The sequence below is a fragment of the Lissotriton helveticus genome, chromosome 3_1 (genome assembly GCF_964261635.1).
Source record: "Lissotriton helveticus chromosome 3_1, aLisHel1.1, whole genome shotgun sequence".
Lineage (NCBI taxonomy): Eukaryota > Metazoa > Chordata > Amphibia > Caudata > Salamandridae > Lissotriton > Lissotriton helveticus.
The window spans coordinates 1352318566-1352335735 of record NC_136061.1 but is presented as its reverse complement, the minus strand read 5'-3'; positions in this window follow the sequence as shown (position 1 = coordinate 1352335735).

The following is a 17170-nucleotide window of genomic DNA, read 5'->3' as shown; positions in this document are numbered from 1 at the left end:
CTGATGTCTCTCATGATAGCAGGTGGTTAAGTAGAAATTCGCTGCTCGGCTGATCCTGCAGGTGCAAACATATGCGAAAAATGTACATAGAATGAGATTTTCAGTGAATAGCAGCCAGGCACATTTTAGCAAGTTTTACTTGTAAGTGGGGATGGAAACGCTTTTTAGGCTCAGTACTGGGCTCAATAGATGCAGCCCTGATGTCTCTCATGATAGCAGGTGGTTAAGTAGAAATTCGCTGCTCGTCTGACCCAGCAGGAACAAACGTATGCCAAAAATGTACGTAGAATGAGATTTTCAGTGAATAGCAGACAGGCACATTTTAGCAAGTTTTACTTGTAAGTGGGGATGGAAACACTTTTTAGGCTCAGTACTGGGCTCAAAAGATGCAACTCTGATGTCTCTCATGATAGCAGGTGGTTAAGTAGAAATTTGCTGCTCGGCTGACCCTGCAGGAGCAAACGTATGCTAAAAATTGTTCGTAGAATGAGATTTTCAGTGAAGAGCAGCCTGGCACATTTTAGCAAGTTTTACTTGTAAGGGGGGTTGGAAACGCTTATCCATACTCAATACTGGGCTCAAAAGATGCAGCCCTGATGTCTCTCATGATAGTAGGTGGTTAAGTAGAAATTCGCTGCTCGGCTGATCCAGCAGGAGCAAACATATGCGAAAAATGTACGTAGAATGAGCTTTTCAGTGAAGAGCAGCCAGGCACATTTTAGCAAGTTTTACTTGTAAGTGGGGTTGGAAACGCTTTTCAGGCTCAATACTGGGCTCAAAACATGCAGCCCTGATGTCTCTCATGATAGCAGGTGGTTAAGTAGAAATTCGCTGCTCGGCTGACCCTGCAGGAGCAAACATATGCTAAAAATGTTCGTAGAATGAGATTTTCAGTGAAGAGCAGCCAGGCACATTTTAGCAAGTTTTACTTGTAAGTGGGGTTGGAAACGCTTTTCAGGCTCATTACTGAGCTCAAAACATGCAGCCCTGATGTCTCTCATGATAGCAGGTGGTTAAGTAGAAATTCGCTGCTCGGCTGACCCTGCAGGAGCAAACATATGCCAAAAATGTACGTAGAATGAGATTTTCAGTGAATAGCAGCCAGGCACATTTTAGCAAGTTTTACTTGTAAGTGGGGTTGAAACGCTTTTCAGGCTCAATACTGGGCTCAAAAGATGCAGCCCTGATGTCTCTCATGATAGCAGGTGGTTAAGTAGAAATTCGCTGCTCGGCTGACCCTGCAGGAGCAAACGTATGCTAAAAATGTTCGTAGAATGAGATTTTCAGTGAAGAGCAGCCAGGCACATTTTAGCAAGTTTTACTTGTAAGTGGGGTTGGAAACGCTTTTCAGGCTCAATACTGGGCTCAAAAGATGCAGCCCTGATGTCTCTCATGATAGCAGGTGGTTAAGTAGAAATTCGCTGCTCGGCTGATCCAGCAGGAGCAAACGTATGCGAAAAATGTACGTAGAATGAGCTTTTCAGTGAAGAGCAGCCAGGCACATTTTAGCAAGTTTTACTTGTAAGTGGGGTTGGAAACGCTTTTCAGGCTCAATACTGGGCTCAAAACATGCAGTCCTGATGTCTCTCATGATAGGAGGTGGTTAAGTAGAAATTCGCTGCTCGGCTGACCCTGCAGGAGCAAACGTATGCTAAAAATGTTCGTAGAATGAGATTTTCAGTGAAGAGCAGCCTGGCACATTTTAGCAAGTTTTACTTGTAAGGGGGGTTGGGAAACGCTTTTCCATACTCAATACTGGGCTTAAAAGATGCAGCCCTGATGTCTCTCATGATAGCAGGTGGTTAAGTAGAAATTCGCTGCTCGGCTGATCCAGCAGGAGCAAACGTATGGGAAAAATGTACGTAGAATGAGCTTTTCAGTGAAGAGCAGCCAGGCACATTTTAGCAAGTTTTACTTGTAAGTGGGGTTGGAAACGCTTTTCAGGCTCAATACTGGGCTCAAAACATGCAGTCCTGATGTCTCTCATGATAGGAGGTGGTTAAGTAGAAATTCGCTGCTCGGCTGACCCTGCAGGAGCAAACGTATGCTAAAAATGTTCGTAGAATGAGATTTTCAGTGAAGAGCAGCCTGGCACATTTTAGCAAGTTTTACTTGTAAGGGGGGTTGGGAAACGCTTTTCCATACTCAATACTGGGCTTAAAAGATGCAGCCCTGATGTCTCTCATGATAGCAGGTGGTTAAGTAGAAATTCGCTGCTCGGCTGAACCAGCAGGAGCAAACGTATGCGAAAAATGTTCGTAGAATGAGTTTTCAGTGAAGAGCAGCCAGGCACATTTTAGCAAGTTTTACTTGTAAGTGGGGTTGGAAACCCATACTCAATACTGGGCTCAAAAGATGCAGCCCTGATGTCTCTCATGTTAGCAGGTGGTTAATTAGAAATTCGCTGCTCGGCTGATCCAGCAGGAGCAAACATATGCGAAAAATGCACGTAGAATGAGCTTTTCAGTGAAGAGCAGCCAGGCACATTTTAGCAAGTTTTACTTGTAAGTGGGGTTGGAAATGCTTTTCAGGCTCAATACTGGGCTCAAAACATGCAGCCCTGATGTCTCTCATGATAGCAAGTGGTTAAGTAGAAATTCGCTGCTCGGCTGACCCAGCAGGAACAAACGTATGCCAAAAATGTACGTAGAATGAGATTTTCAGTGAATAGCAGACAGGCACATTTTAGCAAGTTTTACTTGTAAGTGGGGATGGAAACGCTTTTTAGGCTCAGTACTGGGCTCAAAAGATGCAGCTCTGATGTCTCTCATGATAGCAGGTGGTTAAGTAGAAATTCGCTGCTCGGCTGACCCTGCAGGAGCAAACGTATGCTAAAAATGTTCGTAGAATGAGATTTTCAGTGAAGAGCAGCCTGGCACATTTTAGCAAGTTTTACTTGTAAGGGGGGTTGGAAACGCTTATCCATACTCAATACTGGGCTCAAAAGATGCAGCCCTGATGTCTCTCATGATAGCAGGTGGTTAAGTAGAAATTCGCTGCTCGGCTGATCCAGCAGGAGCAAACATATGCGAAAAATGTACGTAGAATGAGCTTTTCAGTGAAGAGCAGCCAGGCACTTTTAGCAAGTTTTACTTGTAAGTGGGGTTGGAAACGCTTTTCAGGCTCAATACTGGGCTCAAAACATGCAGCCCTGATGTCTCTCATGATAGCAGGTGGTTATGTAGAAATTCGCTGCTCGGCTGACCCTGCAGGAGCAAACGTATGCTAAAAATGTTCGTAGAATGAGATTTTCAGTGAAGAGCAGCCAGGCACATTTTAGCAAGTTTTACTTGTAAGTGGGGTTGGAAACGCTTTTCAGGCTCATTACTGAGCTCAAAACATGCAGCCCTGATGTCTCTCATGATAGCAGGTGGTTAAGTAGAAATTCGCTGCTCGGCTGACCCTGCAGGAGCAAACATATGCCAAAAATGTACGTAGAATGAGATTTTCAGTGAATAGCAGCCAGGCACATTTTAGCAAGTTTTACTTGTAAGTGGGGTTGGAAACGCTTTTCAGGCTCAATACTGGGCTCAAAAGATGCAGCCCTGATGTCTCTCATGATAGCAGGTGGTTAAGTAGAAATTCGCTGCTCGGCTGACCCTGCAGGAGCAAACGTATGCTAAAAATGTTCGTAGAATGAGATTTTCAGTGAAGAGCAGCCAGGCACATTTTAGCAAGTTTTACTGTAAGTGGGGTTGGAAACGCTTTTCAGGCTCAATACTGGACTCAAAACATGCAGCCCTGATGTCTCTCATGATAGCAGGTGGTTATGTAGAAATTCGCTGCTCGGCTGACCCTGCAGGAGCAAACATATGCTAAAAATGTTCGTAGAATGAGATTTTCAGTGAAGAGCAGCCAGGCACATTTTAGCAAGTTTTACTTGTAAGTGGGGTTGGAAACGCTTTTCAGGCTCATTACTGAGCTCAAAACATGCAGCCCTGATGTCTCTCATGATAGCAGGTGGTTAAGTAGAAATTCGCTGCTCGGCTGACCCTGCAGGAGCAAACATATGCCAAAAATGTACGTAGAATGAGATTTTCAGTGAATAGCAGCCAGGCACATTTTAGCAAGTTTTACTTGTAAGTGGGGTTGGAAACGCTTTTCAGGCTCAATACTGGGCTCAAAAGATGCAGCCCTGATGTCTCTCATGATAGCAGGTGGTTAAGTAGAAATTCGCTGCTCGGCTGATCCAGCAGGAGCAAACGTATGCGAAAAATGTACGTAGAATGAGCTTTTCAGTGAAGAGCAGCCAGGCACATTTTAGCAAGTTTTACTTGTAAGTGGGGTTGGAAACGCTTTTCAGGCTCAATACTGGGCTCAAAACATGCAGTCCTGATGTCTCTCATGATAGGAGGTGGTTAAGTAGAAATTCGCTGCTCGGCTGACCCTGCAGGAGCAAACGTATGCTAAAAATGTTCGTAGAATGAGATTTTCAGTGAAGAGCAGCCAGGCACATTTTAGCAAGTTTTACTTGTAAGTGGGGTTGGAAACGCTTTTCAGGCTCAATACTGGGCTCAAAAGATGCAGCCCTGATGTCTCTCATGATAGCAGGTGGTTAAGTAGAAATTCGCTGCTCGGCTGATCCTGCAGGTGCAAACATATGCGAAAAATGTACATAGAATGAGATTTTCAGTGAATAGCAGCCAGGCACATTTTAGCAAGTTTTACTTGTAAGTGGGGATGGAAACGCTTTTTAGGCTCAGTACTGGGCTCAAAAGATGCAGCCCTGATGTCTCTCATGATAGCAGGTGGTTAAGTAGAAATTCGCTGCTCGTCTGACCCAGCAGGAACAAACGTATGCCAAAAATGTACGTAGAATGAGATTTTCAGTGAATAGCAGACAGGCACATTTTAGCAAGTTTTACTTGTAAGTGGGGATGGAAACACTTTTTAGGCTCAGTACTGGGCTCAAAAGATGCAGCTCTGATGTCTCTCATGATAGCAGGTGGTTAAGTAGAAATTTGCTGCTCGGCTGACCCTGCAGGAGCAAACGTATGCTAAAAATGTTCGTAGAATGAGATTTTCAGTGAAGAGCAGCCTGGCACATTTTAGCAAGTTTTACTTGTAAGGGGGGTTGGAAACGCTTATCCATACTCAATACTGGGCTCAAAAGATGCAGCCCTGATGTCTCTCATGATAGTAGGTGGTTAAGTAGAAATTCGCTGCTCGGCTGATCCAGCAGGAGCAAACATATGCGAAAAATGTACGTAGAATGAGCTTTTCAGTGAAGAGCAGCCAGGCACATTTTAGCAAGTTTTACTTGTAAGTGGGGTTGGAAACGCTTTTCAGGCTCAATACTGGGCTCAAAACATGCAGCCCTGATGTCTCTCATGATAGCAGGTGGTTAAGTAGAAATTCGCTGCTCGGCTGACCCTGCAGGAGCAAACATATGCTAAAAATGTTCGTAGAATGAGATTTTCAGTGAAGAGCAGCCAGGCACATTTTAGCAAGTTTTACTTGTAAGTGGGGTTGGAAACGCTTTTCAGGCTCATTACTGAGCTCAAAACATGCAGCCCTGATGTCTCTCATGATAGCAGGTGGTTAAGTAGAAATTCGCTGCTCGGCAGATCCAGCAGGAGCAAACGTATGGGAAAAATGTACGTAGAATGAGCTTTTCAGTGAAGAGCAGCCAGGCACATTTTAGCAAGTTTTACTTGTAAGTGGGGTTGGAAACGCTTTTTAGGCTCAATACTGGGCTCAAAACATGCAGTCCTGATGTCTCTCATGATAGGAGGTGGTTAAGTAGAAATTCGCTGCTCGGCTGACCCTGCAGGAGCAAACGTATGCTAAAAATGTTCGTAGAATGAGATTTTCAGTGAAGAGCAGCCTGGCACATTTTAGCAAGTTTTACTTGTAAGGGGGGTTGGGAAACGCTTTTCCATACTCAATACTGGGCTTAAAAGATGCAGCCCTGATGTCTCTCATGATAGCAGGTGGTTAAGTAGAAATTCGCTGCTCGGCTGAACCAGCAGGAGCAAACGTATGCGAAAAATGTTCGTAGAATGAGATTTTCAGTGAAGAGCAGCCAGGCACATTTTAGCAAGTTTTACTTGTAAGTGAGGTTGGAAACGCTTTTCAGGCTCATTACTGAGCTCAAAACATGCAGCCCCGATGTCGCTCATGATAGCAGGTGGTTAAGTAGAAATTCGCTGCTCGGCTGACCCTGCAGGAGCAAACATATGCCAAAAATGTACGTAGAATGAGATTTTCAGTGAATAGCAGCCAGGCACATTTTAGCAAGTTTTACTTGTAAGTGGGGTTGGAAACGCTTTTCAGGCTCAATACTGGGCTCAAAAGATGCAGCCCTGATGTCTCTCATGATAGCAGGTGGTTAAGTAGAAATTCGCTGCTCGGCTGACCCTGCAGGAGCAAACATATGCTAAAAATGTTCGTAGAATGAGATTTTCAGTGAAGAGCAGCCAGGCACATTTTAGCAAGTTTTACTGTAAGTGGGGTTGGAAACGCTTTTCAGGCTCAATACTGGGCTCAAAACATGCAGCCCTGATGTCTCTCATGATAGCAGGTGGTTATGTAGAAATTCGCTGCTCGGCTGACCCTGCAGGAGCAAACGTATGCTAAAAATGTTCGTAGAATGAGATTTTCAGTGAAGAGCAGCCAGGCACATTTTGGCAAGTTTTACTTGTAAGTGGGGTTGGAAACGCTTTTCAGGCTCATTACTGAGCTCAAAACATGCAGCCCTGATGTCTCTCATGATAGCAGGTGGTTAAGTAGAAATTCGCTGCTCGGCTGACCCTGCAGGAGCAAACATATGCCAAAAATGTACGTAGAATGAGATTTTCAGTGAATAGCAGCCAGGCACATTTTAGCAAGTTTTACTTGTAAGTGGGGTTGGAAACGCTTTTCAGGCTCAATACTGGGCTCAAAAGATGCAGCCCTGATGTCTCTCATGATAGCAGGTGGTTAAGTAGAAATTCGCTGCTCGGCTGATCCAGCAGGAGCAAACGTATGCGAAAAATGTACGTAGAATGAGCTTTTCAGTGAAGAGCAGCCAGGCACATTTTAGCAAGTTTTACTTGTAAGTGGGGTTGGAAACGCTTTTCAGGCTCAATACTGGGCTCAAAACATGCAGTCCTGATGTCTCTCATGATAGGAGGTGGTTAAGTAGAAATTCGCTGCTCGGCTGACCCTGCAGGAGCAAACGTATGCTAAAAATGTTCGTAGAATGAGATTTTCAGTGAAGAGCAGCCAGGCACATTTTAGCAAGTTTTACTTGTAAGTGGGGTTGGAAACGCTTTTCAGGCTCAATACTGGGCTCAAAAGATGCAGCCCTGATGTCTCTCATGATAGCAGGTGGTTAAGTAGAAATTCGCTGCTCGGCTGATCCTGCAGGTGCAAACATATGCGAAAAATGTACATAGAATGAGATTTTCAGTGAATAGCAGCCAGGCACATTTTAGCAAGTTTTACTTGTAAGTGGGGATGGAAACGCTTTTTAGGCTCAGTACTGGGCTCAAAAGATGCAGCCCTGATGTCTCTCATGATAGCAGGTGGTTAAGTAGAAATTCGCTGCTCGTCTGACCCAGCAGGAACAAACGTATGCCAAAAATGTACGTAGAATGAGATTTTCAGTGAATAGCAGACAGGCACATTTTAGCAAGTTTTACTTGTAAGTGGGGATGGAAACACTTTTTAGGCTCAGTACTGGGCTCAAAAGATGCAGCTCTGATGTCTCTCATGATAGCAGGTGGTTAAGTAGAAATTTGCTGCTCGGCTGACCCTGCAGGAGCAAACGTATGCTAAAAATGTTCGTAGAATGAGATTTTCAGTGAAGAGCAGCCTGGCACATTTTAGCAAGTTTTACTTGTAAGGGGGGTTGGAAACGCTTATCCATACTCAATACTGGGCTCAAAAGATGCAGCCCTGATGTCTCTCATGATAGTAGGTGGTTAAGTAGAAATTCGCTGCTCGGCTGATCCAGCAGGAGCAAACATATGCGAAAAATGTACGTAGAATGAGCTTTTCAGTGAAGAGCAGCCAGGCACATTTTAGCAAGTTTTACTTGTAAGTGGGGTTGGAAACGCTTTTCAGGCTCAATACTGGGCTCAAAACATGCAGCCCTGATGTCTCTCATGATAGCAGGTGGTTAAGTAGAAATTCGCTGCTCGGCTGACCCTGCAGGAGCAAACATATGCTAAAAATGTTCGTAGAATGAGATTTTCAGTGAAGAGCAGCCAGGCACATTTTAGCAAGTTTTACTTGTAAGTGGGGTTGGAAACGCTTTTCAGGCTCATTACTGAGCTCAAAACATGCAGCCCTGATGTCTCTCATGATAGCAGGTGGTTAAGTAGAAATTCGCTGCTCGGCAGATCCAGCAGGAGCAAACGTATGGGAAAAATGTACGTAGAATGAGCTTTTCAGTGAAGAGCAGCCAGGCACATTTTAGCAAGTTTTACTTGTAAGTGGGGTTGGAAACGCTTTTTAGGCTCAATACTGGGCTCAAAACATGCAGTCCTGATGTCTCTCATGATAGGAGGTGGTTAAGTAGAAATTCGCTGCTCGGCTGACCCTGCAGGAGCAAACGTATGCTAAAAATGTTCGTAGAATGAGATTTTCAGTGAAGAGCAGCCTGGCACATTTTAGCAAGTTTTACTTGTAAGGGGGGTTGGGAAACGCTTTTCCATACTCAATACTGGGCTTAAAAGATGCAGCCCTGATGTCTCTCATGATAGCAGGTGGTTAAGTAGAAATTCGCTGCTCGGCTGAACCAGCAGGAGCAAACGTATGCGAAAAATGTTCGTAGAATGAGATTTTCAGTGAAGAGCAGCCAGGCACATTTTAGCAAGTTTTACTTGTAAGTGAGGTTGGAAACGCTTTTCAGGCTCATTACTGAGCTCAAAACATGCAGCCCCGATGTCGCTCATGATAGCAGGTGGTTAAGTAGAAATTCGCTGCTCGGCTGACCCTGCAGGAGCAAACATATGCCAAAAATGTACGTAGAATGAGATTTTCAGTGAATAGCAGCCAGGCACATTTTAGCAAGTTTTACTTGTAAGTGGGGTTGGAAACGCTTTTCAGGCTCAATACTGGGCTCAAAAGATGCAGCCCTGATGTCTCTCATGATAGCAGGTGGTTAAGTAGAAATTCGCTGCTCGGCTGACCCTGCAGGAGCAAACATATGCTAAAAATGTTCGTAGAATGAGATTTTCAGTGAAGAGCAGCCAGGCACATTTTAGCAAGTTTTACTGTAAGTGGGGTTGGAAACGCTTTTCAGGCTCAATACTGGGCTCAAAACATGCAGCCCTGATGTCTCTCATGATAGCAGGTGGTTATGTAGAAATTCGCTGCTCGGCTGACCCTGCAGGAGCAAACGTATGCTAAAAATGTTCGTAGAATGAGATTTTCAGTGAAGAGCAGCCAGGCACATTTTGGCAAGTTTTACTTGTAAGTGGGGTTGGAAACGCTTTTCAGGCTCATTACTGAGCTCAAAACATGCAGCCCTGATGTCTCTCATGATAGCAGGTGGTTAAGTAGAAATTCGCTGCTCGGCTGACCCTGCAGGAGCAAACATATGCCAAAAATGTACGTAGAATGAGATTTTCAGTGAATAGCAGCCAGGCACATTTTAGCAAGTTTTACTTGTAAGTGGGGTTGAAACGCTTTTCAGGCTCAATACTGGGCTCAAAAGATGCAGCCCTGATGTCTCTCATGATAGCAGGTGGTTAAGTAGAAATTCGTTGCTCGGCTGACCCTGCAGGAGCAAACGTATGCTAAAAATGTTCGTAGAATGAGATTTTCAGTGAAGAGCAGCCAGGCACATTTTAGCAAGTTTTACTTGTAAGTGGGGTTGGAAACGCTTTTCAGGCTCAATACTGGGCTCAAAAGATGCAGCCCTGATGTCTCTCATGATAGCAGGTGGTTAAGTAGAAATTCGCTGCTCGGCTGATCCAGCAGGAGCAAACGTATGCGAAAAATGTACGTAGAATGAGCTTTTCAGTGAAGAGCAGCCAGGCACATTTTAGCAAGTTTTACTTGTAAGTGGGGTTGGAAACGCTTTTCAGGCTCAATACTGGGCTCAAAACATGCAGTCCTGATGTCTCTCATGATAGGAGGTGGTTAAGTAGAAATTCGCTGCTCGGCTGACCCTGCAGGAGCAAACGTATGCTAAAAATGTTCGTAGAATGAGATTTTCAGTGAAGAGCAGCCTGGCACATTTTAGCAAGTTTTACTTGTAAGGGGGGTTGGGAAACGCTTTTCCATACTCAATACTGGGCTTAAAAGATGCAGCCCTGATGTCTCTCATGATAGCAGGTGGTTAAGTAGAAATTCGCTGCTCGGCAGATCCAGCAGGAGCAAACGTATGGGAAAAATGTACGTAGAATGAGCTTTTCAGTGAAGAGCAGCCAGGCACATTTTAGCAAGTTTTACTTGTAAGTGGGGTTGGAAACGCTTTTTAGGCTCAATACTGGGCTCAAAACATGCAGTCCTGATGTCTCTCATGATAGGAGGTGGTTAAGTAGAAATTCGCTGCTCGGCTGACCCTGCAGGAGCAAACGTATGCTAAAAATGTTCGTAGAATGAGATTTTCAGTGAAGAGCAGCCTGGCACATTTTAGCAAGTTTTACTTGTAAGGGGGGTTGGGAAACGCTTTTCCATACTCAATACTGGGCTTAAAAGATGCAGCCCTGATGTCTCTCATGATAGCAGGTGGTTAAGTAGAAATTCGCTGCTCGGCTGAACCAGCAGGAGCAAACGTATGCGAAAAATGTTCGTAGAATGAGTTTTCAGTGAAGAGCAGCCAGGCACATTTTAGCAAGTTTTACTTGTAAGTGGGGTTGGAAACCCATACTCAATACTGGGCTCAAAAGATGCAGCCCTGATGTCTCTTATGTTAGCAGGTGGTTAATTAGAAATTCGCTGCTCGGCTGATCCAGCAGGAGCAAAACATATGCGAAAAATGCACGTAGAATGAGCTTTTCAGTGAAGAGCAGCCAGGCACATTTTAGCAAGTTTTACTTGTAAGTGGGGTTGGAAATGCTTTTCAGGCTCAATACTGGGCTCAAAACATGCAGCCCTGATGTCTCTCATGATAGCAAGTGGTTAAGTAGAAATTCGCTGCTCGGCTGACCCAGCAGGAACAAACGTATGCCAAAAATGTACGTAGAATGAGATTTTCAGTGAATAGCAGACAGGCACATTTTAGCAAGTTTTACTTGTAAGTGGGGATGGAAACGCTTTTTAGGCTCAGTACTGGGCTCAAAAGATGCAGCTCCGATGTCTCTCATGATAGCAGGTGGTTAAGTAGAAATTCGCTGCTCGGCTGACCCTGCAGGAGCAAACGTATGCTAAAAATGTTCGTAGAATGAGATTTTCAGTGAAGAGCAGCCTGGCACATTTTAGCAAGTTTTACTTGTAAGGGGGGTTGGAAACGCTTATCCATACTCAATACTGGGCTCAAAAGATGCAGCCCTGATGTCTCTCATGATAGCAGGTGGTTAAGTAGAAATTCGCTGCTCGGCTGATCCAGCAGGAGCAAACATATGCGAAAAATGTACGTAGAATGAGCTTTTCAGTGAAGAGCAGCCAGGCACTTTTAGCAAGTTTTACTTGTAAGTGGGGTTGGAAACGCTTTTCAGGCTCAATACTGGGCTCAAAACATGCAGCCCTGATGTCTCTCATGATAGCAGGTGGTTAAGTAGAAATTCGCTGCTCGGCTGACGCAGCAGGAACAAACATATGCCAAAAATGTACGTAGAATGAGATTTTCAGTGAATAGCAGCCATGCACATTTTAGCAAGTTTTACTTGTAAGGGGGGTTGGAAACGCTTATCCATACTCAATACTGGGCTCAAAAGATGCAGCCCTGATGTCTCTCATGATAGCAGGTGGTTAAGTAGAAATTCGCTGCTCGGCTGATCCAGCAGGAGCAAACATATGCGAAAAATGTACGTAGAATGAGCTTTTCAGTGAAGAGCAGCCAGGCACTTTTAGCAAGTTTTACTTGTAAGTGGGGTTGGAAACGCTTTTCAGGCTCAATACTGGGCTCAAAACATGCAGCCCTGATGTCTCTCATGATAGCAGGTGGTTAAGTAGAAATTCGCTGCTCGGCTGACGCAGCAGGAACAAACATATGCCAAAAATGTACGTAGAATGAGATTTTCAGTGAATAGCAGCCAGGCACATTTTAGCAAGTTTTACTTGTAAGTGGGGATGAAAACGCTTTTTAGGCTCAGTACTGGGCTCAAAGATGCAGCCCTGATGTCTCTCATGATAGCAGGTGGTTATGTAGAAATTCGCTGCTCGGCTGACCCTGCAGGAGCAAACGTATGCTAAAAATGTTCGTAGAATGAGATTTTCAGTGAAGAGCAGCCAGGCACATTTTAGCAAGTTTTACTTGTAAGTGGGGTTGGAAACGCTTTTCAGGCTCATTACTGAGCTCAAAACATGCAGCCCCGATGTCGCTCATGATAGCAGGTGGTTAAGTAGAAATTCGCTGCTCGGCTGACCCTGCAGGAGCAAACATATGCCAAAAATGTACGTAGAATGAGATTTTCAGTGAATAGCAGCCAGGCACATTTTAGCAAGTTTTACTTGTAAGTGGGGTTGGAAACGCTTTTCAGGCTCAATACTGGGCTCAAAAGATGCAGCCCTGATGTCTCTCATGATAGCAGGTGGTTAAGTAGAAATTCGCTGCTCGGCTGACCCTGCAGGAGCAAACATATGCTAAAAATGTTCGTAGAATGAGATTTTCAGTGAAGAGCAGCCAGGCACATTTTAGCAAGTTTTACTGTAAGTGGGGTTGGAAACGCTTTTCAGGCTCAATACTGGGCTCAAAACATGCAGCCCTGATGTCTCTCATGATAGCAGGTGGTTATGTAGAAATTCGCTGCTCGGCTGACCCTGCAGGAGCAAACGTATGCTAAAAATGTTCGTAGAATGAGATTTTCAGTGAAGAGCAGCCAGGCACATTTTGGCAAGTTTTACTTGTAAGTGGGGTTGGAAACGCTTTTCAGGCTCATTACTGAGCTCAAAACATGCAGCCCTGATGTCTCTCATGATAGCAGGTGGTTAAGTAGAAATTCGCTGCTCGGCTGACCCTGCAGGAGCAAACATATGCCAAAAATGTACGTAGAATGAGATTTTCAGTGAATAGCAGCCAGGCACATTTTAGCAAGTTTTACTTGTAAGTGGGGTTGGAAACGCTTTTCAGGCTCAATACTGGGCTCAAAAGATGCAGCCCTGATGTCTCTCATGATAGCAGGTGGTTAAGTAGAAATTCGCTGCTCGGCTGATCCAGCAGGAGCAAACGTATGCGAAAAATGTACGTAGAATGAGCTTTTCAGTGAAGAGCAGCCAGGCACATTTTAGCAAGTTTTACTTGTAAGTGGGGTTGGAAACGCTTTTCAGGCTCAATACTGGGCTCAAAACATGCAGTCCTGATGTCTCTCATGATAGGAGGTGGTTAAGTAGAAATTCGCTGCTCGGCTGACCCTGCAGGAGCAAACGTATGCTAAAAATGTTCGTAGAATGAGATTTTCAGTGAAGAGCAGCCAGGCACATTTTAGCAAGTTTTACTTGTAAGTGGGGTTGGAAACGCTTTTCAGGCTCAATACTGGGCTCAAAAGATGCAGCCCTGATGTCTCTCATGATAGCAGGTGGTTAAGTAGAAATTCGCTGCTCGGCTGATCCTGCAGGTGCAAACATATGCGAAAAATGTACGTAGAATGAGATTTTCAGTGAATAGCAGCCAGGCACATTTTAGCAAGTTTTACTTGTAAGTGGGGATGGAAACGCTTTTTAGGCTCAGTACTGGGCTCAAAAGATGCAGCCCTGATGTCTCTCATGATAGCAGGTGGTTAAGTAGAAATTCGCTGCTCGTCTGACCCAGCAGGAACAAACGTATGCCAAAAATGTACGTAGAATGAGATTTTCAGTGAATAGCAGACAGGCAAATTTTAGCAAGTTTTACTTGTAAGTGGGGATGGAAACGCTTTTTAGGCTCAGTACTGGGCTCAAAAGATGCAGCTCTGATGTCTCTCATGATAGCAGGTGGTTAAGTAGAAATTCGCTGCTCGGCTGACCCTGCAGGAGCAAACGTATGCTAAAAATGTTCGTAGAATGAGATTTTCAGTGAAGAGCAGCCTGGCACATTTTAGCAAGTTTTACTTGTAAGGGGGGTTGGAAACGCTTATCCATACTCAATACTGGGCTCAAAAGATGCAGCCCTGATGTCTCTCATGATAGCAGGTGGTTAAGTAGAAATTCGCTGCTCGGCTGATCCAGCAGGAGCAAACATATGCGAAAAATGTACGTAGAATGAGCTTTTCAGTGAAGAGCAGCCAGGCACATTTTAGCAAGTTTTACTTGTAAGTGGGGTTGGAAACGCTTTTCAGGCTCAATACTGGGCTCAAAACATGCAGCCCTGATGTCTCTCATGATAGCAGGTGATTAAGTAGAAATTCGCTGCTCGGCTGACCCAGCAGGAACAAACGTATGCCAAAAATGTATGTAGAATGAGATTTTCAGTGAATAGCAGCCAGGCACATTTTAGCAAGTTTTACTTGTAAGTGGGGATGAAAACGCTTTTTAGGCTCATTACTGAGCTCAAAGATGCAGCCCTGATGTCTCTCATGATAGCAGGTGGTTATGTAGAAATTCGCTGCTCGGCTGACCCTGCAGGAGCAAACATATGCCAAAAATGTACGTGGAATGAGATTTTCAGTGAATAGCAGCCAGGCACATTTTAGCAAGTTTTACTTGTAAGTGGGGTTGGAAACGCTTTTCAGGCTCAATACTGGGCTCAAAAGATGCAGCCCTGATGTCTCTCATGATAGCAGGTTGTTAAGTAGAAACTCGCTGCTCGGCTGACCCTGCAGGAGCAAACGTATGCTAAAAATTTTCGTACAATGAGATTTTCAGTGAAGAGCAGCCAGGCACATTTTAGCAAGTTTTACTTGTAAGTGGGGTTGGAAATGCTTTTCAGGCTCAATACTGGGCTCAAAAGATGCAGCCCTGATGTCTCTCATGATAGCAGGTGGTTAAGTAGAAATTCGCTGCTCGGCTGATCCAGCAGGAGCAAACGTATGCGAAAAATGTACGTAGAATGAGCTTTTCAGTGAAGAGCAGCCAGGCACATTTTAGCAAGTTTTACTTGTAAGTGGGGTTGGAAACGCTTTTCAGGCTCAATACTGGGCTCAAAACATGCAGTCCTGATGTCTCTCATGATAGGAGGTGGTTAAGTAGAAATTCGCTGCTCGGCTGACCCTGCAGGAGCAAACGTATGTTAAAAATGTTCGTAGAATGAGATTTTCAGTGAAGAGCAGCCAGGCACATTTTAGCAAGTTTTACTTGTAAGTGGGGTTGGAAACGCTTTTCAGGCTCAATACTGGGCTCAAAAGATGCAGCCCTGATGTCTCTCATGATAGCAGGTGGTTAAGTAGAAATTCGCTGCTCGGCTGACCCTGCAGGAGCAAACGTATGCGAAAAATGTTCGTAGAATGAGTTTTTCAGTGAAGAGCAGCCAGGCACATTTTAGCAAGTTTTACTTGTAAGTGGGGTTGGAAACCCATACTCAATACTGGGCTCAAAAGATGCAGCCCTGATGTCTCTCATGATAGCAGGTGGTTAAGTAGAAATTCGCTGCTCGGCTGATCCAGCAGGAGCAAACATATGCGAAAAATGCACGTAGAATGAGCTTTTCAGTGAAGAGCAGCCAGGCACATTTTAGCAAGTTTTACTTGTAAGTGGGGTTGGAAATGCTTTTCAGGCTCAATACTGGGCTCAAAACATGCAGCCCTGATGTCTCTCATGATAGCAGGTGGTTAAGTAGAAATTCGCTGCTCGGCTGACCCAGCAGGAACAAACGTATGCCAAAAATGTACGTAGAATGAGATTTTCAGTGAATAGCAGCCAGGCACATTTTAGCAAGTTTTACTTGTAAGTGGGGATGGAAACGCTTTTTAGGCTCAGTACTGGGCTCAAAAGATGCAGCCCTGATGTCTCTCATGATAGCAGGTGGTTAAGTAGAAATTCGCTGCTCGGCTGACCCAGCAGGAACAAACGTATGCCAAAAATGTACGTAGAATGAGATTTTCAGTGAATAGCAGACAGGCACATTTTAGCAAGTTTTACTTGTAAGTGGGGATGGAAATGCTTTTTAGGCTCAGTACTGGGCTCAAAAGATGCAGCTCTGATGTCTCTCATGATAGCAGGTGGTTAAGTAGAAATTTGCTGCTCGGCTGATCCAGCAGGAGCAAACATATGCGAAAAATGTACGTAGAATGAGCTTTTCAGTGAAGAGCAGCCTGGCACATTTTAGCAAGTTTTACTTGTAAGGGGGGTTGGAAACGCTTATCCATACTCAATACTGGGCTCAAAAGATGCAGCCCTGATGTCTCTCATGATAGCAGGTGGTTAAGTAGAAATTCGCTGCTCGGCTGATCCAGCAGGAGCAAACATATGCGAAAAATGTACGTAGAATGAGCTTTTCAGTGAAGAGCAGCCAGGCACATTTTAGCAAGTTTTACTTGTAAGTGGGGTTGGAAACGCTTTTCAGGCTCAATACTGGGCTCAAAACATGCAGCCCTGATGTCTCACATGATAGCAGGTGGTTAAGTAGAAATTCGCTGCTCGGCTGACCCTGCAGGAGCAAACGTATGCTAAAAATGTTCGTAGAATGAGATTTTCAGTGAAGAGCAGCCAGGCACATTTTAGCAAGTTGTACTTGTAAGTGGGGTTGGAAACGCTTTTCAGGCTCATTACTGAGCTCAAAACATGCAGCCCTGATGTCTCTCATGATAGCAGGTGGTTAAGTAGAAATTCGCTGCTCGGCTGACCCTGCAGGAGCAAACATATGCCAAAAATGTACGTAGAATGAGATTTTCAGTGAATAGCAGCCAGGCACATTTTAGCAAGTTTTACTTGTAAGTGGGGTTGGAAACGCTTTTCAGGCTCAATACTGGGCTCAAAAGATGCAGCCCTGATCTCTCATGATAGCAGGTGGTTAAGTAGAAATTCGCTGCTCGGCTGACCCTGCAGGAGCAAACGTATGCTAACAATGTTCGTAGAATGAGATTTTCAGTGAAGAGCAGCCAGGCACATTTTAGCAAGTTTTACTTGTAAGTGGGGTTGGAAACGCTTTTCAGGCTCAATACTGGGCTCAAAAGATGCAGCCCTGATGTCTCTCATGATAGCAGGTGGTTAAGTAGAAATT